Source organism: Arvicola amphibius, chromosome 6, assembly GCF_903992535.2.
Source record: "Arvicola amphibius chromosome 6, mArvAmp1.2, whole genome shotgun sequence".
In the NCBI taxonomy this organism is placed as follows: domain Eukaryota; kingdom Metazoa; phylum Chordata; class Mammalia; order Rodentia; family Cricetidae; genus Arvicola; species Arvicola amphibius.
This window is the reverse complement of record NC_052052.2, coordinates 135,450,438-135,472,712: the sequence shown is the minus strand read 5'-3', so window position 1 is coordinate 135,472,712 and position 22,275 is coordinate 135,450,438. Positions and strand designations below refer to the sequence as shown.

Genomic DNA, 22,275 nt, shown 5'->3' with positions numbered 1-22,275 from the left:
GATGGTAGGAGAACAGAGGACACATTGCTGTGTCAGAGGAGAGAGAGCTGGAAGAAGGAAGTGAAGACGGGGAGGACACACCACGGCCAGGTCACCAGCCTTGGGACTTGGAGCAGGAGGGATGGGCTTCGCTCAGGCGTGGCTGCTCTCACTGCCCCCTCTCTGCACCTTCTCTCCTTACCCTGGTCAGTGTGGCAGAGATTTTGCCGGCCGACTTAACAGATGAAATGAAGGGGAAACCTGATTTGCCTCTAATTGGACTTACTGTAGGCAATTAGGGTTAAGCTGGCATGAGGGGGTTGCCAGATAGGGAGGTTATCAGGGCTTTTTTTTTTTTTCACAGTCCTGGGAAATTCTTCTAGAACTCAAGTAGTTGTAAATTAGGACACTTGACCACAGCATCAACATTTTAAATGAGAGCGTTTTTGTCTGAAAATAACCAGTATATGAGCTGACATATTATGTACATATATGTATACCATATACATTTATATATACTAGATAGATGCCCATATTATATAGCATGTGTTGTATATCTTCTAACTATATACTAACTATTGTTTGTGTAACTATTGAGAGTAAGCTACACACATATATATATACACACACATATATATTCTGCATATACACTATACGTAAGATTAGAAAGATAGCTCAGTACAGAGTGCTTGATTAGCGTGTGGAAGATCCTGAGTTCAAGTACCAGCACTGAAAAAAATAAGAAAAACAAGACCCCATGTACCTATGTGTATATATACATGCACATACACATGCATGGTATACATGCGGTGTGTATACTAGATATATAATATGGTATATATAGTATGTGGTATAGAGTATTTTTGGAGACAGGGTCTCTTCATTAAACCTGGAGATTACTGATTTGTCTGGGCTGGAGGTCTTCAGGCTCCAGGGATATTTCTGTCTTCCCACCACCACTGGGGTTGCAGCCATATCTCCCGTGCTCGGCTTTCCAACACAGGTGCTTGGGGTGGAACTCAGGTCTGCTTGCTTCCACAGCCGTTGCTTTGCAAAATGAGCCATCTCCCCAGTCCCAGGGCCACTACCATTCAGCATTCAACAGGTCCTGTTTGTTTGCTTGTTATGGGGACAGTAGTGTGGATGCTTCAGATCGAGTGTGTGTGTGTGTGTGTGTGTGTGTGTGTGTGTGTGCGCGCGTGCGCACATGCTGGTGTAACACCAGCAACTCATAGTGCTGTAGTTCTTAGGCCACATACATAAATCTTCTCCTCCCCCAGGACAGAGCCTGCCACCTGCTTTCCTTACAGCAACTGCCAGTTCTGTTTCCATTTCTGGTGCCCAGTGACCTCGAAGAGAGCTGTTGAGGAGAAACACACAGACACATGGTCTTTATCAGCTGGTGGGAAGCTGCTTAGACACAGTGTGGCCCCAGTGTTTCTGGTGACAAATGCAGTCTCCACGGTGACAGTGGTTCCCTCTGGATATGTTAAGAAAGACATAGTTCCTACTATAAACCATTTTCTCCACTCCAGCAGAGACTCTGTACTGAGACTTGCAATTCTGCTTGCTCGGGGCTAGGCTTATTTTGTGAGATAGGTCCTTCATTGCTATTTTCTCTCAATAGTCTTACTAACTGCTGTGACTCCAAGGTGTGTAGATCCTCCCAACGGAGCCAGGGACATGGGGAACAGGGCATAGCAGGGCAGCCCCAACTCCTTCAGTTCTGAAGTGGACTGTTATCTAGAGCCAGGTAACTTTTGTTCTGTTATGGGGCAGGTGATTCCTTCAAACAGGTCCCAGTAAACCTGTGTACAGAGGTGCTGGGTAGCCCCATCTGGACAAGAGCTGATAGGTTCAAGTAGCCATCAGTGCATGAACACCTTTATTTAGGGCCAGAGTTTATAACTGCTGGGGGTGGTAATGAAGAAAACCAGGCATCCCCAGAGCTCTGTTCTACTTGGGCCTTGAGGGTCCTTGGTGTGGGCAGAATTGACCAAGAAGACATAATATCTGTACTCATGGCACTTCTAGCCCAATGTGGGGAGTTCCCAACTTCCTTCTCATCAATCCTGAAGGAGCAGATCCACAAGTGTTCTGTGCAATGACACTAGAGTCCGGTGAAGGAGAGAAGAGCTGGGGCCTTCTGTGTCTATCCAGATGCTGGTCTTCCTACGGCTGGTTTGCTGCGGTTTATCATCTAGCTTTGAAGATGTTTGCCTTGCCTGTTTTGTGCTGCAATAGCAGAATAATTCAGAAGCTTAGGAAGAAAATCAATTCATTTCTACCTCTGGAGGTGAGGAAGTTCAAAATCAGAGGGCCAGCATCTGATAAGAGGTTTATAGTGCTTCATCCTGTGGTAGGAAATGGGAGGCAAAAACAAGAGAGGAGCATCCCAATCCCCCTTCTTCAAGGCTCAGGGAATCTTTTGGAACAGGATCCAGGAAAGAGCCAGAAGCTAGTGAGGAGTGTCGTGGAACACTGTTTTCTGTACTTGGTACGACTGATACATGCATGAACTCACAGACACCATGGTTACCCCCAAAGAACCATACAAGAGTGACTAATAAGACTTACTGGGTTACCAAAAAGGGAAGAAAAGACAAGAGTTGGGAGGAGGATTGTTGAAGGGACATGGGGGAAGGAGGTGAAGAAGGGACATGTGTGGATATGGTCATATTTCATTGGCTACATGGATGAAATAATATATAATGTATATTATATATATAATATATATATTATACCCAACTATAAGTTAGAAAAAGCGAGAATTGTCTTATAACAAGTTCATACTCCTAACAGCTACCCCTTCCCCATGGTGTTGACACTAACTACACACTTCTTACTAGACCCTGTCTTCCAGTGCTCTAGTGGGATGGTTTCCAATACATGATCTTGGGGACACAGTCACGCTGTGACAACACCATCCTGTCCTTCCATTCATCAGTTTGTGTGTTCAACACTAGCCAGCAAAGGGACCTCTCCTGGTCTTTTGCTCCCAGCTTGCACTGCAGCTCTGCAGCATCCCCCGCCCCGTCACTAGTGAGACCCTTATTGGCAGTGAACGGTATCCTGCTTCCCACCTGTGCTCACTCATCCCAAGCCTAGTTTTTGGATACTGAGCAAAGTCACTCCTCATTTTTGCTAGATTGTTAATACACAGTCATCCTCTTGTATTCACGGGGAATTGGTTCCAGGACCCCTGGGGATATAAAATCTATAGGTGTTCGTATTCAAGCACTATGAATAAAAAATGGTGTGCTTGCACAGACTCCATTACTCCTCCTGCACTAAGCAATCTCTGCATTATATATACTATCTGTCACAATGTGAATAGATAATGTTTGTTTAGGGAATAATGACAAGGAAAAAGTCATTACATGTTCAGTATATGCACAATTTTTGAATATTTTTCAACATGGGGTTAGCTGAAGTCACAGATATGAAACTCATAGACATAAAGAGTTAACTCTGTCTCTTTATGTATGTGCATGTGTGTGTGTGTGTGTGTCCAGTAGTTTTCAGCCTGGTTAGCAGCAGGAAGCAGATCGACATGCACACAGAAAGGATCATGCATGTTACAAGCTCACATGTGGTGGACGTTCAGCTCAGTCTTATATAAGCTCTTACTGTATTTCGTCCCATGAGATGAACGTGGTTTAAGAGGAAAGGCAATGCCCAAGAGATTGGAGGGATGGGCGTTTGATCATCCCAGGGACACACCTGGTGGAAAGAGAAAATTGACTGGACGATAGATGCAGACTGGTTTCTCTGACCGATCCTGTTCCTGTCTGACAGACAGTCCAACTCGTGACCACTGTAGTGTCCCCGTCTTTATGCTCTTTCTCACTTGTGTCCATGTTCCTGTCAGATATTTCTCCAAATTTCTATTCCCTAGCACTCTGCGCACCAATTTCTTTGAAGGTTTCTGGGCTGTCAGCGATGACTAGTAGTTCGTGGGGTTGTTTTCCATTCTCCGTGACTCAACAGACGATGGCCCTAGGGGTGTGAGACCGTGTCAGCAAGAAGTGACACACGAGGTCACCAAGGAAAACCACAAATATATCTCAGTAGCTAAGTCTTCCAGTGGTCAGAATTATTCCCCTTTGAGGTTAAAAAATCAGTTCTTTCTGCCATGCCAGAAGCCGAGGCACCAGAGAACGTTCCCTACTGCCTGACATTAGCACTAAGTAGAGACCTGCACCCTTGAAAGACCCCCAGCCTCATTATAATATTATTTGCATTGTCATGTTGACTCCCATCTCCTTGTGGGTGTTTCGAAAGCATCATGGTAAGAACTACTTTAAAGGGGAGAGCTGTTCCACCGTGATCTGGGAGCGGGAAAATGTTACCTCACCTCAGGACACCTGGTCTACCTCCTAAGTATTCATAAGAAAGAAGTCTTTAAAATCCAGAACACAAAATCTAGTGAGTGGTTGTTGCCTGCTCTGGGGGACCCCTCTCGGATGCTGCTTTGCAGTGTAGATCTCTTTCCTAAACAAGCTCCCGGTGGACTGTCTCCTGCCCTTGGCTGAATCTTCCTTTGAGAAGATGAGATTCAAAGAGAACCCTCTGCTTGGTAACAGATGCTGTTTAGGTTTGCTGGCAGTTGACTGTGGGATCCTCAGGATTGCTGAAACAGGAGAGTGGTTTTAGTGACCACCTCCCACCCCCCAAACAAGGAGAGAACACAGACTCTTTTGCTGTCACTTAAAGCATATTCCAGGGCTCTGTCATCTCCTGCTCCAAACCCACTTGCCTCTATCTGGGTGGCTACAGCCCAGCTCTTTCCCATCCTTGGATTTCTGCCTGGATTTTTGTCTGATTCCAGGAGGGTATTCTGTTACCTGAATCCTAGCTTCGCCTCTGGCCTTTGTTCACCGCCTCTACCTCACTACCTCCGGGTTCCTTGCTCTATAATCTGTAGACTGTATGTGCCCAAGGGCATTCAGAGAACCGCCCAGACCCTATCATGTGGATGCAGCTGCTTGCTTGCTGAAGGGAGCTGCTCTGAAGGGAGACACAGATCAGCCTCTTGACTCAACTCCTAGTCCACTCAACAGCTAGTGAAGGTGCCCTAAAAGTCACACTACAAAACAGAGCTTCATGTTTTAAATCAACACGATGCATAGAGATACTAAATATTAACATGCCATATATTTTCCCCTCGTGCCCAGGGGGAGCAGGACAGTGCAACTGGTCTTGAGACTCAGTCCTTTTTGAATCTTAGCTGTTAACCTTGTTTTCTGCCGACTTGGCAGGGCTGGCATGTGGTTAGCATCACTGAGGGGTGTGTGGGGCGAGGCACGGCTCACACATCTTATCTTTCTCCTTCTGTGTAGCCTCATACCTGGCTAAGCCTTGAAATTTCCAGTTTACCTGGGACAGGTCCAGGTGAGTGACAGAGCTTTGAGCTGGAGCCAGGTCAGACTTGAAGCCTTTGCCTTCCAGATCCCTCCAGATGAAAGCTGTTTGTGTCAGTCTGACAGACGGATAGGGTCCTGCTGCTTTGTCTAAACCAAGCCGACCCCTGGATTTGATCTAAATCTTTGTATAGGTCCTGGGTCTCAGCTTGCTCTACACCCCCGGCGCGGGGGTGAGGGTGCTGTGTCTCTTAGGATGACTGAGTTCCCCTGTGAACTGAAAACTTCTTTACTGAAGCACAGGTAACGGGGCTTTAAGGAACTAGGTCCCAGCCATCAGCAAGCTCTTCTCAGCCCCAGACAGTGCACCAAAGGCCAGGCAGAGCAGGTAACAACCTTACACAAACACCAGTCTGTTCAGTGATCACAGTTACTGAATGCTCACTCTTACCCAGATTTTGGTGCGCTACTTCCCATCTCTTTTGTTAAACAGTCTGCCAGTACTTGTCTTCGTCTTTTCTGTAGTTGGGGACGGTGGTAGGGAGCTCATACTTAACATAAAATGTGACAAAATTCTTTCGCAGCGATGCGTATAGCTGACTTGTGTGGGTTCCTTGTGAGATTTTGTATTTTAAGTGTTATGGATTGAACCTGAGACCTGGTACACGCTAGGCACAGCCTGTACCACTAAGGTGCCCCCCCCCAGCAACTTGGTAGAAGTATTTACACCAGGGAAATTGGCAAAACAGTATCGCCAGGAGCAGAAGCCCTGAGAGAAAGTGTAAGGGCTGGGTGAGGGGAATGGGTGTGAGTTGTTGACATGAGCATAGCCATATCAAGGATCACAATGCCTCAGACCCATGGGAATTGGGAGAGCCTTCCTCTGGTCCTTCTGTGAACGACGACAGAGCGTACAGAAAGTACAAAGGGCAGCTTCCCTCGCCCAGGTCTTTACAGCCTGAGACTTTCCCCTGCAGAGACCTCCTATCTTGCCGTGCAGAATAAGCAAGCTGAGTTTCCAGGCTGCAAGCTGGTTCATTTCGGAGCCAGCATCCCAGCTTTTCTATTCGCGTCTGTGTTCGTTCTTCAATGTATTCCTCATTCCCTTCTTGCCCCAGCGAAGTTTCCAGGGCACAGCTGTGCAGGATGCAGCGCACGCTCGACATCTGGGCTTTCCCCTCCTCCTCCCTTCTCCATCCAGCTTGCCCGTGTACCATGGTTGCTGGCTCAGAAGGGAACAGCCTGGGAAGGATTGCAGCTGGTTATTTCCCTGGATATTTATTTTTTAAATCTTGTGTTTTTGTCAATGAATGATTCATAATGGAACAAGAAGAGATAGCCATATTAAAACTGAAGCAGTTCTTCCTAAAGGGAAGAATTTTATGAGAGGCACCCTGTCTGGTGGTGCAAGCCTGTAGTCCCAGATACCTGTGAGGCTGAGGCAGGAGGATCTCAGGACGAAGACCCGACGAAGCCTTAGTGAACCGAAGCCCACCCTGGGCAACTTATTGAAACCGTGCCATGAAACTGGGGCCGTGACTCAGTGAGACAGCTTACCGGGCATGTGTGAAGACCCAGGTTCCATCCTCGGTTTGATATAAGATCCTTGTGATGTGAGTTCTATCAGCCTCAGAAAGAGACATCAATGCCCAGGTCTGTGACGATCCTGCTGGTGCTTGCCTGTGATGTAGCAAATGAGAAACAACCGTGAGAATGCCACCACACTGCTGCTGATGCTCGGCTAAGAACCATCCCCTCTGAGACTCAGCCACATGGGAAGGAGGCTTGCCTGGCCTGGAGTAGTTACACTCTATTCTCTTTCCCATCCTAGGACACAAAGTCACCTCTTTGCCGTATGGTGAAATACCTGCGGAAGAATGATAAGCAGCTGGGGTTTAAGCCCTCTGCATCTTCAGGCCTTGTTGCTTAAAGGCCGTTGTGCCATGGCTTGAGAACAAAGCGAACCTCTGCAGTGAAATGAGGGCATCTGAGATCCTTTTCCCTTTAGCGGCAAAAAGTTGTAGGCAGCCCATTGCGCAAAAGGCACTGATGTCGAAAGAGGATCACCCCTCCCCGTCTCCATCACGTTCTCCTATGAAGAAATGAGGCATTCTTCTCAGCTGCCATTCTCAGCTCACGGTCCTCGCAGGAACCTCTCTTAAGAAGAGGGAGGGACAGGTTCCTTTTGAAACCTGTGAGAAGACCCCGAGGTGACTTCTGAGTTGGGTCTAAATGGCTGGGTGGATCCACCTTTATCAAAACTGGGAGGAAGGGGAGACATGGAGCTGTATCCTCTCTACCTCCTTGGCATGAAAGGGAGAGCAGGTGATGAAACGAGGCACAGAGAGAGGCCAAGCAAACACCAGAGCCACCATCAGCTCTGGGGCCCTGTCAGCCAGGGCAGGAATGTAGTTTTGGAATAAACATAGAAACCTCATGTTCCCTCACTATGGTGACACAACCAACAACCAAAATGGCCTTCCCGGGTACTCCTCAGACATCCCAATTCACAGATACTTTTTATTTTGTGAACAAGTCCAGCTGGGTACAGTAACATCTGTGATTCCAGTACAAATTCTGAATTTGAGTCCAACCTGGGCTACATAATGAGTTCTGGGCCTGCCTGGGCTATATAGATTGAGACCTTGTTTGAAGAAACCAACCAACCAACCAAACAAACAAACAAAAAATGAGTTCTCATCAATACATAAATGATAAAGAAATATATTCATAATGAAAATCAATCATTTAATTGGCTAGAATTGGAGGATGCTACATTAGGTGAAATAAACCAGGTATAAGACAAACAATGCATGATCTCATTCATTTGTGGAACCTTAAAAAGTTGACTCAGGCCTAGTGAGGTGGCTCAGCAGCTTAATATGCTTGTCACCAAACCTGAAGACCTGAGTTCTGTCTTTGGGTGACCTTACATGGTGGAGAGAACTGATTCCCACAAATTATCCTTTAACCTCCATTAAGTGCTTTGGCAAGTGTGTGACCACACACACACTTGTATCTCATAAAAAACAAAGTTTATTCATGGATATATAAAGACTAGATATCTGTAGTTATTTTCCTATCATGACTTGGTCAAGTTATTTATTATACAAGACTTAAACTAGTTTGGATAGGATAATTATTGAATATATTTGTTCTTATTGTGTATAATTTTTTATATTAGGCTTAGAACTCTCTTATTTAAACAAAAGGGGGAGGTGCTGTTGGAAGTCTTACAGCCAGTGGTTCCCTGCCCACTGGGGCGTGGCCTCTTATACTATATGTGCTGATGTAGAGCCTGCGGCTGGGCTGGTCTCTCTTAAGGCCTCTCTGTTCCTGTTGCGGATTTTGGTTTCTGATCTCTGTTCAAGCAGAGGATTCTGATTTGTGAGTCTACCCCTAAATAAATAACCATCTATTTCTCAGTTCTGAGCTACTGTGGGATTTCTTTTAAGCGAACTTCTTCATATAATAGTGCTGTGATATCTAGGGAGGGTGGAGGGAAAGGGGGCAGCAGGTCCCAAAACACAGACAGGAAGAATATGTTCTACAGTGCTCTGACTGTGATGGACATCTCGTTACTTGTTTTTAAGGAACTAGAAAAGGGTTGGGTGTGACGGTTCATGGCTGCAATCCCAGCTCTCAGGAGGCAGAGGCAGAAGGGTTAGTAGAAGGTGTCTGGTCTATACGGCAAGTCCCAGGCCAGCCAACAACCATGTTGTCCAAGCAACAACCATGAGAAGAGAGGAATAGAGCATCCCAGAACAGGGCTGATTACCGTTAATGGAGAGGGACAAGTCCTTGCGCTGCTCACAGACTTCGGGGTGCATCACATTGCCACACCGGACCCCGTAGAAATGACAAGTGCTATGTGTCAAGCTTAAAAAGAAAAATGACGAACCAACAACCCAAAGAGTTCAAAAATAAAGGCGTGCTCTCGAGGTGACGGATTCAGTGATGTGCCGGGTGGACCCTTTGCTGCTAAAATAAGGTATAATACTCTCTCCCTCCAAACCCACACATCCATGCCTCTCACAGACATACTCCACACACAGACTCGGGACCAGAATCCCAGGGTCACAGGTCCACATCAGTTTCAAATGACACCCGGGCATCATCTACCCGATGAGATGCCTTGGGTTCTGAGATCGTGTTGGGGACAAGGAGTAGGCATCTCTTACTTCCTGGGCTGCTTTCCTAGAAAATACAAAACATCTAGAGCATGTGTTTGGGGTGCCCAGGCTTCAACCTCGAGCCTTCAGCTCCGTTGATTTGATGGACATGCATCAGAAGAGAATGTCTGGCTGAAGTGTTCCCTACAATTTTCCCTCTGGATTCATCTTAATCCCTCTCTTGCATCCAGATTGCTCCTGGAATGGCTGCTGGCATGTGATCTGATGCTTGAATCTCAGAGAGAGTGGGCTACGAAGGGGGAGAGAGAAAGGGAGGCATGGGGGGAGGAAGGGAGGGAGGGACTTCAGATATAAAACAACTCTGGCCTGCCAGAGGAACGAGAGCTAAGTGATCTCTTGAGAGTGGAGGCCAGAGGTCAGCCCCTGAAGAGCCTTGGATACCGTTCAATGAGTGTCATTGCTGGTCAGGTGGCGGCAGAGAGTCTTAAAGGAATTCTGAGTTGGAGAACAACATACTCACACTTAACATTTTCAAAAGTCTCCAGTTGTGGATCCCAGTTTGTGGGTGTGGAACACATGACTTCAAAAACAGTGACTTTCCCAACCGAGCATTTTGGACAGAGGGTTCCCAGGGCTGCTCATCGGAGAGGGGTTGCCGTGGAGTCTCCCATGAGGCATCTGTGAAGATTCTGGCAGAGGCTGCAACATCGGAAGGCCTGACATGGGCTGAGGCCATTTTTAAGCGGCTTACTCTCATGATGTTTAAGTAAGGGACTGTCATTGCTCAGTAGCCTACCTGAACAGGGGCCCAGCTATTGTCTCTCAACCACCAGGCAGCCACTTTCAGGGACAGTCATCCATGTTTTTGTGGGCAAAGCCACACCTTTTAAATAACTGTATACTTTAAATGGTTGTTAACATTCTTTCAAAGCTGAGGTTTGTTTCTTCCAGGTAAGCCCCTGCAGAGACACAAGGAACCAGAGTCATCCTAGTTTCTTCTTCTTAGGTGGCCTAGAGCACTCTACGCTGGTTATCACACTAAATTCTTTGTGCACAGCCTTGCGTTTACACTAAAAAAATATGGCAGGCTATGGTGGTGCACACCTTTGATCACAGCACTCGGGGGGGGGGGCAGAGGCAGGTGGAGTTCTATCAGTTTGAGACGAGCATGATCTACATAGTAAGTTCTAGATCAGGCAATGTTACAAACTGAGACCTTGTCTTTTTGTTTTGCTTTTAAAGCTATATATACAGACACGTGGGCTGAAGAAACTATGCTCAGGAATGTACCTGCCTCACCATGGAAAGACTAGTCTGTCTCCTTCATGTGAACACACAGAAATGTCCCCAGTCAAAGTCCCTTGCTTTTTGTTTGAGGAAGTATTACCTTTGAGTATGAACCCTGAAGCTGGGCATGGGGTTGAATGTCTTTAATTCAGTGGTTCTCGATCTTCCTAATGCTGTGACCCTTTAACAGAGTTCCTCATGTTGCGGTGACCCCCAACCATACAATTATTCTCATTGCCACTTCAAATTGTAATTTTGCTACTGTTACAGCTTATAATGTAAATATCTGTTTTCTGATGTTCTTAGGTGACCCCTGTGAAAGGGTAATTCAGCCGCCGAAAGGGTAAGCCCAAAATGGTTGAGGCCCATGGGTTATGAACTACTGTTTTAATCCCAGCACTCAGGAGGCAGAGGCAGACAGATCTCTGAGAGTTCAAGGCTGGGTTGGTCTCACAGTGAGTTGCAGGACAGCAGAGGATACGTGGAGGGATCCTGTCTCAAAAAAATGCAAAACAAAAAACTAATAATCTGTAGTACACCTTTCTCATTCTGGACTCTTTTTTGTGTTTTGCCTCTTAGCATTCACCAATAGGAGTCCCTGTTACCTTCATTACAACTACTTGAGTGTCACCATGACTAGCTGTACCCAAAGCAGATGATCTATGAGGACAAGGTGAAAGTGTGGCAGCATGGTTGACAACCTGACCTCCTTTTAGTCACGTTGTGTGTACTAAAAAAGGGACATTAAATTTGGCCCACATGCAAGAGTAAAGGGATTAGACTCGACGTTTCAAAAGACAGGTCAAAGAAGCGGCTGGTATAACTTAGACATCTCTTCACCCAGGTATGAGAATAAGAGATTGCACATGTGCGTGTGTGTGTGTGTGTGTGTGAGAGAGAGAGAGAGAGAGAGAGAGACAGAGACAGATAGAGAGACAGAGACAGAGACAGAGACATAGAGACAGACAGAGATCGAGGTTGTAATTTAACTCAAGTGCTGCAGTTCACAGGATTTGGAAACCTACAATTTGTCTAAGCTGGGGCAATATGGAAAGGGGACCATCAGAAGAGGAAGAGTGCAGTCGGAACCTATACTATGCATGCACGGTGGGGCACAGTGGTTCTGTGTTCGGATCAGAGGGCTGCAAGCAAGCATACACGCTGTGTTTGTAGAAGAGATGGCCTTGAAAAGGGGGTCATAGAGAGTGTCCCCAGTATCCAGCTGTGGGGAGGGCACTTACGAATGCTTTCAGACAAGGTCCTTGTGCAGTAGGTGACCGTGTCTTTTGTTGTTGTGTAGCTTTGTGGTTACTGTCCACGTGATAACCTCCAGCAGAATCAACTGGTTGGTGGCAGGTTCAGTGGCTTCACTTCCGTGCCTCAGTTCCTCCTTCTGAAAGCCAGGCCTAAATCTACCCTCCTCAGGTAGATACGGGACCGGGTGACACAATCGTCCCATGTACTTCACACAGCTCATGGGATTTAATAAGCGCCCCATGAGGGGTGGTTCCTGACTTTAACAAATGACCCCCTTGACTAGAATTTAGAGCGTGGGAGGAGAGCGGGGAGACAAGTATTTACTGAACAGGCTGTGAGGACTTCGAAGGATTTTGAGCTGGAAAGGCCACAGACCTATCAGAGAATCCTAATGATGTATTGGAGGCTTGTGTGTCCTCTGGCTGTCCTCAGAGGGCCACGATGCCATGCTCTATTTGGACTTGGGCTTTCTTTCTACAGGCATCTTGAAGCCAGTGTGCTGTAGGGAGAAAGTGATGGAACACCCACTGTTTTCTGCCATGGTTGTGGCCAAACCCATATGCAGTGAGCGATCATGGATAAGAGAGCCAATGTGCTGCTTTCTGCGGGGCAGCCTTCCCAAAGGGGTCTGTTCCTGATCTGATCTTTCCTGCCAGCTGCCAGTGGGACCATCTAGGAGAGATACAGGTTTCTAATTTGACTGCATCATGGCTATCTCACTCAGATGAAAGGATGGACCCTCATCACAGGGTAGTGCCGTAGGTAGGCTGACAATGAACTACGTCATGCCTAACAAGATGAACCTCACTGTCTTATCTTTGAATGGAATGTTAAGCAAGGATGTGTGCATATTTTCCTGATAGGACTTTCTGTCAGGATATGCCTTGCCACGGTACATTCTAGCCAAGATCATGGGCTAGGCAATGAATAATCACCCATGCTTTGCAACCTACCTGAGGGCTCTCAGCAAAGTCATCTTGCCCAGAGACTACAAGTTCCAGCATCCATTGCACATAGCCCTCAGGGTATAGCTTCAGTTGAAAGGGAAACCCTAGAGGCTCTCCCTGCCTCCCCTAGCAAGGCGCCTCCTTAACTTCTGGCAAATTGGAAGGTGACTACCCAACCTGATCTCAGGAACATTTTCTGGTTAGCAGTTAGTGGAGACCTTTTTATTCCAGTGGCTTCTTTATAGCCTGATGAGACAGGACAATCAAGACCTCTGGCAGAGTGTGGCCTCGTTGCTCATTCATTCAGCCAGGGACCAGAACTCTGGCAGGATTGACATTTTTGTCAGATGGGAGCCATGGAGTGAATTGTAGAAAGTGAAAACAGATGTTCCTCCCTCCAGTTGCTTCAAATACGTGCAGAGACTTGGGGGAGGAGGCTGTAAAAATGTCACAGTTCTCGAATCCCGGGGCCCAGATTTACGCACCCAGTAACCCTGCACTGTAAATCCACCACCCTTGAGGGAATGTCAGCTTCCGAAGGGGCAGGCTCAGCTGTGGTGTTGACCCAAGGAAGCTGACGGATGGGGCTGGAGGGATGTGGGTAGGAAGCACTGGGAGCCGGGAGTCTGGCTGGGAACGGAGATTGCTTTTCAAGAATTTTAAAGTGGGCAAAAGAGTTTACAAGGGTTGGCCAGGACACTGGCCTTCTGGGAAGACAAGCCAGACTCCTTTACATTTTTGTGGGGGGAGTAGAGGGAGACAGATGAGAGCTTCCTGGGAGCAGAACTCACACGCACGGCATTTTGGTTGAAGTGCTGGAAAGAGGAATGAGGAGAAGGACTGGCCAGACCTCAGAAGCCAGGGAGGCCTGGATACATCTTGAGTGCCATGGAGACATCATGCTTAAGTTGAAGTGGTTATTCCGTGGGCCATGGAGAGGAGAGATGCCAGAGATCCTGGCGAGAATAGAAGCAAGGAGACAATTTAGGGGCTCTGACAAGGTCCTGGCTTCTAAAGACAGAGGCATGAATGAGGTAGAAGCTGGGACATGGGGCACACACGATTGGTTAGAGGTTAGTCCACTTCTGGGGGCTCTGATATGAGCGATGGTGAAAGCTAAAGGTGCCATCGAGGCAGGAAAATCTGCGGAAGGATGGGATTTGTTGGGAAACAAATAAGTAAAGAGTTTGTAGATAGGCTGGGCCAGAAATCCTTGCAGACATTCATGTGGACATTTTAAACAAACGAACGGCATTGAGGGCTTGAAGACAAGGTCAGGGCTGTAATACACATTTGTGAGTCATATTACAGAAAGTAAAAATGGAATTATCCTACTGACTACAGAGCTAGAAGCAGAGCTTCTTGAGGGGCTGTACAGTTCCTCTCTGCTTTTGACACGGTCTCTGGTTAGTCTGCCTGCACGTTCCGTTCTCCCGGGGCATGGATGAGCATTCTCCATCAGTGTCTTGCATCCTTAAATCTTTATAGTTGTGATGAGAAGTAGGGCTGTGTGCTACATGATTAGAAGTGCCTTGACCCTATCAAGTAGAATTCTCTTAGGGTTTTTTTTTTTTTGTCTTATTTTTTTTTTCATCATCTGGCTCAGATTTTCTGCTCTCTTAATGTTCTCCCAGCTGCTTGACTATTTCTTATAGTAGGAACAACCTTATTATTTGATTATTATTCACTCAGCATGAATGATTGGCTTTTTCCTCTCGGCCGTATCGCTTGAAGTGTCACGCGAGTTTCTGGTATATTCTAATGACTAGGTCTGACTGTTGACTTTACAAAATGCATCTAGCCAGCTGACGATGAGGAATGACCAGTCAGCACGTCAATGCTTAGGTGGTTCCCTCCCATGCCCATGGACAAGGGCACGGGTTGTGGTCTCCCATTCTGCTCATGCTTCTACCTCATGAAATTTCCACTTTACGTGGAACTAGGTTTCCATTTGTTCGAATTAAATAGTAGCAAATGTTCAGTTCTGTCCATTCTTCATATAAAATGACTCAAGAAGCCTCCTCCTCCCACCAAGCAAAGCTGAAAACAGATGCAAGCTCATATTGTAGAGCTAAGCCGTGTGCTTGTGTGCCTGAAGCCAGGACAGATGCGCTGGGACAGCTGGATGTTATCCTGGTTGTGGGGTGGGGGTGGGGTAACGGTGGTTTACTATGGAGCCCTGCTTGGTTTACTCTGTTTGGTCCCAGAATGACATCTTTTTTGTTTCACCTGTGAGCCTCCATCCCCTCCTGAGTATACACATCCCTTATAAGATGGAGCCCACAGCAAGGGGTGGGGCACACCTGCAGCCTCTGACCCTATCTTGTTTGGCATTTGTAGATTATCTAGATCATTCCCAAGACTGGATTTTTGGATTTCCTCTCCAGTTTGGGAGCCTTCTCACAGATGACTGGGAGACAGATGGCTGGGAGACAATACAGGTGACTGGAGACAATACAGGTGAGAGAAGACAATACAGGTGACTGGAGACAATACAGGTGAGAGAAGACAATACAGGTGAGAGGAGACAATCCAGGTGACTGGAGACAATACAGGTGAGAGAAGACAATACAGGTGACTGGAGACAATACAGGTGAGAGAAGACAATACAGGTGAGAGGAGACAATCCAGGTGACTGGAGACAATACAGGTGAGAGGAGACAATCCAGGTGACTGGAGACAATACAGGTGAGAGGAGACAATCCAGGTGACTGGAGACAATACAGGTGAGAGGAGACAATACAGGTGACTGGAGACAATACAGGTGAGAGAAGACAATACAGGTGAGAGGAGACAATCCAGGTGACTGGAGACAATACAGGTGAGAGGAGACAATCCAGGTGACTGGAGACAATACAGGTGAGAGGAGACAATCCAGGTGACTGGAGACAATACAGGTGAGAGGAGACAATCCAGGTGACTGGAGACAATACAGGTGAGAGAAGACAATACAGGTGACTGGAGACAATATAGGTGACTGGAGACGACGATGTAAGAGCCACTCCCTTTTGCCTTTTATTTTGAGGGCAACATCTTACTAAGTTTCCCCTGCTGGCCTTGAACACACTCTGTAGTCCAAGCAGGTCTTGAACTCAAGAACCTGCCTCTTCTTCCTAGGCACACTGAGTGCAGGTGAGGTCTAGCTGTTGCTCTAACTGCAAAGCTGTGGACTATTTCCCCAAACCCATGCCATCCTCGGTCAACTTTCCCTCCACGACCTCATATCCCAAAATAGGTAACTCCATCACTTCCTACACTAGTTACTAGATGGAGAGACTAAAATTAACAGAATTGCGTCAGACTAGTGAAGATTTATTTACTGGTATTGGGGACAAAGTTGATCTTTCCTCACAATGGGACTCTGCAACAGAATGCAGGGATTTTAAGTAGAATGGGTCTTATATTACAAATAAGAAAATTTAACTGTATGGGGCTGGGAAGATAGTCTAATTGGTAGAAGGCTTGCTACACACACACGAGGACCAGCACCGATGGAAAAGTCATGCACTGAGCCCCAAACCTAGCACTAATGGTGGGGTGACAACACCCGAGCTCACTAGCGAGGAAGTCTAAGCCAATGGGTGTGCTCTGGGCTTAGTGAGTGACACCGTCTTCAAAATCATGTGCAGAACAGTCAAGGAGGGGACTTGATATCAACCTCCGGCCTCCATGCACGGTCACATTGCACATGCATCCACACATGCACGTGGGTGTACACACACACATGTGGGTTTCATGGGATTCTGGAGCTGCTAGAACACTGAAAGCACAAAACCACTTTAATGAGTATGAAATGATATGCAAGATATGTGTAAGAAGGGCTCCCCTCTCCCATAGAGCAACTCAAAAAAATCTCACAGAAATAAACAATTGTCATTAGTGTCTTTGCTGGCAATGGTTTGTCATTGCGACACTAGCTATAGTCACCTGGGAAGAACAGACTTTAACGGAGGAACTGCCTCCATCCGGTTGGCCTATAGTCAAGTCCATGGGGTATTGTCTTGACAAAGGTTGGTAAGGGGGGACTCAGGCCTCCGTGGGTGGTACAACCCCTAGGCAGGTGGCCCTGATAGGTATAAGAGAGGCAGCTGAACTTGAGTGTGCAGAGCAAGCCAGTAAGCCGCCTTCCACCAGGGCCTCTGCTTCAGTGCCAGCCTCCAGGTTTCTGCCGAGTTCCTGCCCTGCCCTCCTCCATGATTGGGTATGACAACAGGAACCAAACTGAGACAGCATCAAATTCATTCTGTTTTCAAAACGAAGAGACGCTGAGCTGGAGTTACTCCATTCCCCCCTCCCCCCGCCCCAGGGTTGCACAGGTGGCTCATCCAGGCTCCACACCGGCATCAAGTAAACTGCTTGCTGCTGGCTCCTCGTGCCTCGGAGTCACCTCTCCTGACACTGGGTCTGGAACTTGGCTAAGACCTGCCTCTGGTGCCAGTGCTACTCTCTTGGTGTCTTGTAGCCTTAACTGAAAGGGAAAGGTCAGGCAACTCATACAAAGGAGAGGGGTGTTTAGCTCTCAGTTCTGAAGGCTGAGACTCAAAGTAGCCAGGTACTAGCACCCAGTGGGGGGCTTCTAATGCCTCAGTGTAACCTTGTGAAACACAGCAAGTGTGCCAGCTCTGACCCCTTGCCTCCCCCGCCCCCTCCCAGATCTACAACCTAGGCTATGTAGCTGAGGATAGCCCTTAGTTTCTGATCTCCTGTCTATTTCCCAAGCATGCAGAGATTCGCGTGTGTTTCCCACCACATCCAGTGCTCTCTAGCTTACAAAACTATGAATTCCACCTTGGAGCTTCACCTTCATGATGTCATCAAATCTTATCTTCCAAAGGACTCACCTCCAGAAGTCCCCCAAACACATGAGCTTCTTAGGGAGACATTCAAACCCCAGGCTGGTTCACAGATTGTGTGAAGCTCCGTGTTCAGAAGTCCCCATATACGCCAGCACAAGGCTGCCTTTCCCACATGTTAAGAGCCTCGGGTGAGATTATGCTGGGCTTCTGCTGGGTTTCAAGCAGTGAAGCTGGCGCTTCAAAGTGCGGTAGGATCCTGGCTTACCATCAAGGCTTATTTTAGATCTATCTTGCCCTTGAAAGGCAGGTGTGCTGGGTGAAGCCTGGTGTGTGTCTGTCCTGTGCCTGGAGGTGTTCAGGAAGTGAAAACATCCTTTCATGGATGAAAGTGTTGAGAACCAAAATGTGTCTTGGTTGGGAAGCTCTGCCCGGTCTGCATGAGGTCACTCTCAGCTGCCTCAGTGGACATACCCAAATCCTAGAAACCTCTCAGCCATAGAGGTACCATGGCTGTTCAGATACCCAGCCACGGTTTTTTACTTTCTCATCATCTGTCTTAGCTGGATGTATTTTTGTAAAATTCTTCTGTAAATCCCTACCTGCTTGTCCCTACACTTTCTTCTTCTTCTCTTTAAAAAGATACTCATTTTTACGTATATGGGTGTTTGCCTCCTATCTGGGCACCGTTCATGTGCCTGGTGCCCTTAGATCCTCTGGGACTGGGCTTGCAAATTATTGTGAGCCTTCATGTGGGTGCTGGGAGTTGAACCTGGGTCCTCTGGAAGGGTCGGTGGTGCTCTTAATTGCTGACCATCTATCTCCCCAGTCTCCTCCCACTTTTGGACTTACCAAGTCTATCTCGATTCTCCCACTTCCTGCTTTCTCTGTTTTGCTCATTTTCTTTTTTGTTGTACTTTCAACTTATTACCCCACTCCCACCCAGTACAGACATCTCTGTCTCCTTTTATGTGAGGGCTTCCCCATCTTCCTCGACATTCCTTGCTAAGACCAAGATGAGATAGAAGAGACTTCAGAGTCAGTGGGTGGTAGGTGGAAGCAGTCTGAGGGAAGTTTCCAGAAAGGGGTGTAGGGCTTCCTGGCTCTGTTTTGTCTAATACTTTCATCATATGTCCCCAACACAAAGTCATAAAGATCACACTTTCCGAGGTTTGTTGGTTGCTCAGTAATGAAAGACAATCACACATGTGGGGTGCCAGAAGCAGACTCCAAAAGCATCCTGGAGGGCAAAAAAAAAAAAAAAATAGGCTTATTCTTCCCTTAATGGGAAAATGAGTTCCACAAGTCCAGAACAGGGCAGGTGCAGCTGAGCAGTGAGAAAAAAAAAATCATTGAATTGCTGTAGCTAAAAGTAGGGTAAACAAGAGACCTCTGTAGTTAGAACCTCAGCCCCTTTCTCAAGCATATCTGAGATAGAACAGTAATAAAGAAGGACAAGGTTTGGAGTGAGACGGACAGGTCATACACCACACCAAAGGAGGGGCAGAACCATGGAAGTCAGTCAAAAGCAACCAGAGCGGGTGGGAAGAACAGGGCATGGCTAGTTTGGTTAGCAAAAGGATGTGCCAGCCTTTCAAGAATTGTAGAAGTCATACCGTCAGCTCCAATAAGTTTGACTTCATCCTTTTACTGAAAAGATCTATTTGGCAACAGGCAAAGTTATCTAAAGATGGAGCGGGCTGCTTCCTGGAGAAAAATGTACCTTTTGTTAAAAAAAATTGAGGGATTGATATAGTTTTTCAAAATAAATCGAATATTGGTAGGTAGTTGAAGAAGATGCTGGTAATTCTTCATGGTGTGTATGTGTGTGTGTGTGTGTGTGTGTGTGTGTGCACATGTGCACCCAGGTATATATGGTGGCCAGAGGTCAAGGTCATATGTCTTCTTCAGTCACTGCCATCTTTTGTATATAGCATGTTTTGAACCCTATTTTTTGTTAATCCAGATTGTCTTTAGGTGTTTATTTGTTTGAGATATGATTTCATTAAGTAGTCCAGGATAGCCTTAAACTCATAATTAAATAGCTCAGGATAGCCTTAAACTCACTAACTTCTTCTCTTCACCTCTTTTCTTCTTTTCACTTCAAGTTTTTTAAAGCATATATATATATAAATATATATATATTTTTAAATATATATATCTTTAAAGATATATATCTTTAAGCATATATATACATACATATATATATAAATATATATATATATATATATATCTGAGTGTGACTTTGTAAATGCTGAGTACAGGGTGGGAGGAGGTCAGCAGGGAGCTCTGGGTCCTTGGGACTGGCATTCCATGCAGTCGTGATCCTCCTCACATGGGTGCTGAAAGCTAAACTCCCATCCTCCTCCTCAAGAGAACAACTACCGCCTTTAACAGCTGAGCCATCTCTCCAGCCCTTATTCCTTGAGACGGTTTCTCACTGATCCTGATTCAGTTAGCATGGCTGACCAGAAAGCTCCAGAGATCTGACTGTCTCGCCCTTCCCAGCACTGAGATTACAGGTGCGTGCCAACAACCCTGGCTTTTATGTGGGTGCCAGAGATCCAAACTCAGGGCTTCATGCGTGCACAGCTAACATTTCTCTGCTGAGTTCTCTCCCCTAAGGTCCTATAGTTAATACGGGTAGGAAACACTGATGGTAACAATAGTCATTACTCACTGTTAGCTGCGGACATGGTACTCGGTGTTTTATGTGCATTATCTTACTCAATCCCTACAGAAACATGCTGAGCTTGTTGCTATGAGCACTAGCATCTTAGAAATGAGGAAGGCAGTTCAGGGAAGCGAAGGATGAACCCAAAACATGGCGATAAAAGATGAAGCCTCCATGGTGAGTAGGGGATCAGGCACCTAACGGTGCAGAGACCCTTGCACGGTTGTTTGATATGGACCGTGGAGGCTGCAGAGGTGGTAGTAGATGGGAAGATTCTTTCAGGGTGGTTTCTCATTCACAGCAGTACAGGGGGAAAACACGGAAGGCTCCCGGCAGCGGTCGGTGGATTTTTTTTGTCCAAAGCTGCAAGCATCAGTTTGGGTTTTTAATGACAGCAGCAGTGAGTTAGGCAATGAGAGGAATGACGAGGCCCCCATCATTTCTGGTGTCAACAGCCAAAGATACGGTTCAGTCTTTAACATAGAGGGAGACCCGATTCCTTTGGTTTTGTAGAGGCTTTAATGGTTGTCCACGGGAAATTTAGTCTGAATAACGAGTACAATGCTAAAGGAAGTTAGAAAGCCTCCTAGTGACAGCAAAGTCCTCCGTTCAGTTCCAAGCCATTGTATTTTACTGTGAGCAGTGGGTCTATCTATACCCCCAGTTTAGAGGTCCCTGGGGTTCTTTCAAGTTGACTCAAGTCTTGAAACTAAAGGCTCAGAGGAGAGTCCCAGGGCCAGAATCAGGGCTCAGAAGACTTGGACCTAGTGGGACTTCACAGAGGAGTGAGGTTTGCCAGCAAAATAATTGAGAATCGAGAATCGTGTTTAACAGTCACTTGACCAAGAAACATCGGGTATGGAGACAGATTCAAGTGGGGACTAGATGAAGGTTAGGTCACCTGCTGTGTTCAAGGCCAGGGCAGAAGGATCTCTCCTTAACAGGGTGTAAATGAGACCAGGTGCTGGGAAGGAGGTGAACGCAACACCCTGATTGAGCCACTGCTTGGCCGGGTGAGAGCTCAGCACTAGGATGTGGTAACCTGTCACCTTCAGCTTGACATTTGAATCTGCCCAGGCCTTTTGGACCAGAGCCTGTCATGTGAAGGTCTTCCAGTCAGATGACTTTGAATCAGGGTTGTCCCCCAGGGGTTTGGGGGAAGAAATGAGTAACCAGATTGCACCAGACCCTCGCTTGCTGCGACCTGCACCCAGGCCAGGCCCATCCTCGACCCAGGCTCTGCTTAGAGCCCAGAGCATCCCCCTGGTAGAATCCATGGTAAAACATAAAAAGGAGCCTGGGCAGGAGAGGCAGGGGACCATTCGCGGCTGCTCATTCGCGGTTGCCTATGAATGTGCAGCTGCTGCAGCATGGGGCACCCAGTGGCAACTCTTGTTTGTCGGGTGGAAGGATGCCACGTTCTTACCTGCCACGTTCTTACCTCGGAGGCCTAGGGGTGCGAGCGGGAAGTGAGATAGATAGAGTGTGCTCAGAGCCAAGCGGCTGGTCTCAGAACTGGGTCACCTCACAGACCAGCACAACGAAGTGTCCCGTTCGCTGGGATCAGGTTTCATTCTTCCTTGTCAAACCCAGTGGTGCCCTCAGGTTGCTGGCAGCTCCCGGGCTCTCCTTTGTCCCACAGTTCCAGGAGGCCAAGGAGCGAAGTGACACAAAGGGCCGAATGCCCAAGCTCCCGGCTTGCTCTCGCTAGCGGCGCTGGCTCTCCCAGGGGTAAAGCAAACTGGGGGGGGGGGTCTCTTGGGTCTTGGGCCCAAGGGGTTCTCGGGACAGTAGGGGTGAGACCTGCACAGCCACCACCCTACTTTGCCAAGAGCTGTGCTG

The 22,275-nt window shown here is 47.2% G+C and overlaps 1 long non-coding RNA gene across 1 annotated transcript; it reads right to left on the bottom strand.

Moving 5' to 3' along the window:
- Positions 1 to 1,835: 1,835 nt before the first annotated feature.
- On the bottom strand, positions 1,836 to 14,412 carry LOC119816357. The gene is made up of 5 exons (XR_005285749.2): positions 10,272 to 14,412; positions 9,121 to 10,174; positions 7,210 to 7,434; positions 6,900 to 7,022; positions 1,836 to 6,584 (listed from the first exon to the last, which is right to left on the bottom strand). It is a non-coding gene; the product is annotated as an uncharacterized LOC119816357 (long non-coding RNA).
- Between the last annotated feature and the right edge of the window lie 7,863 nt (positions 14,413 to 22,275).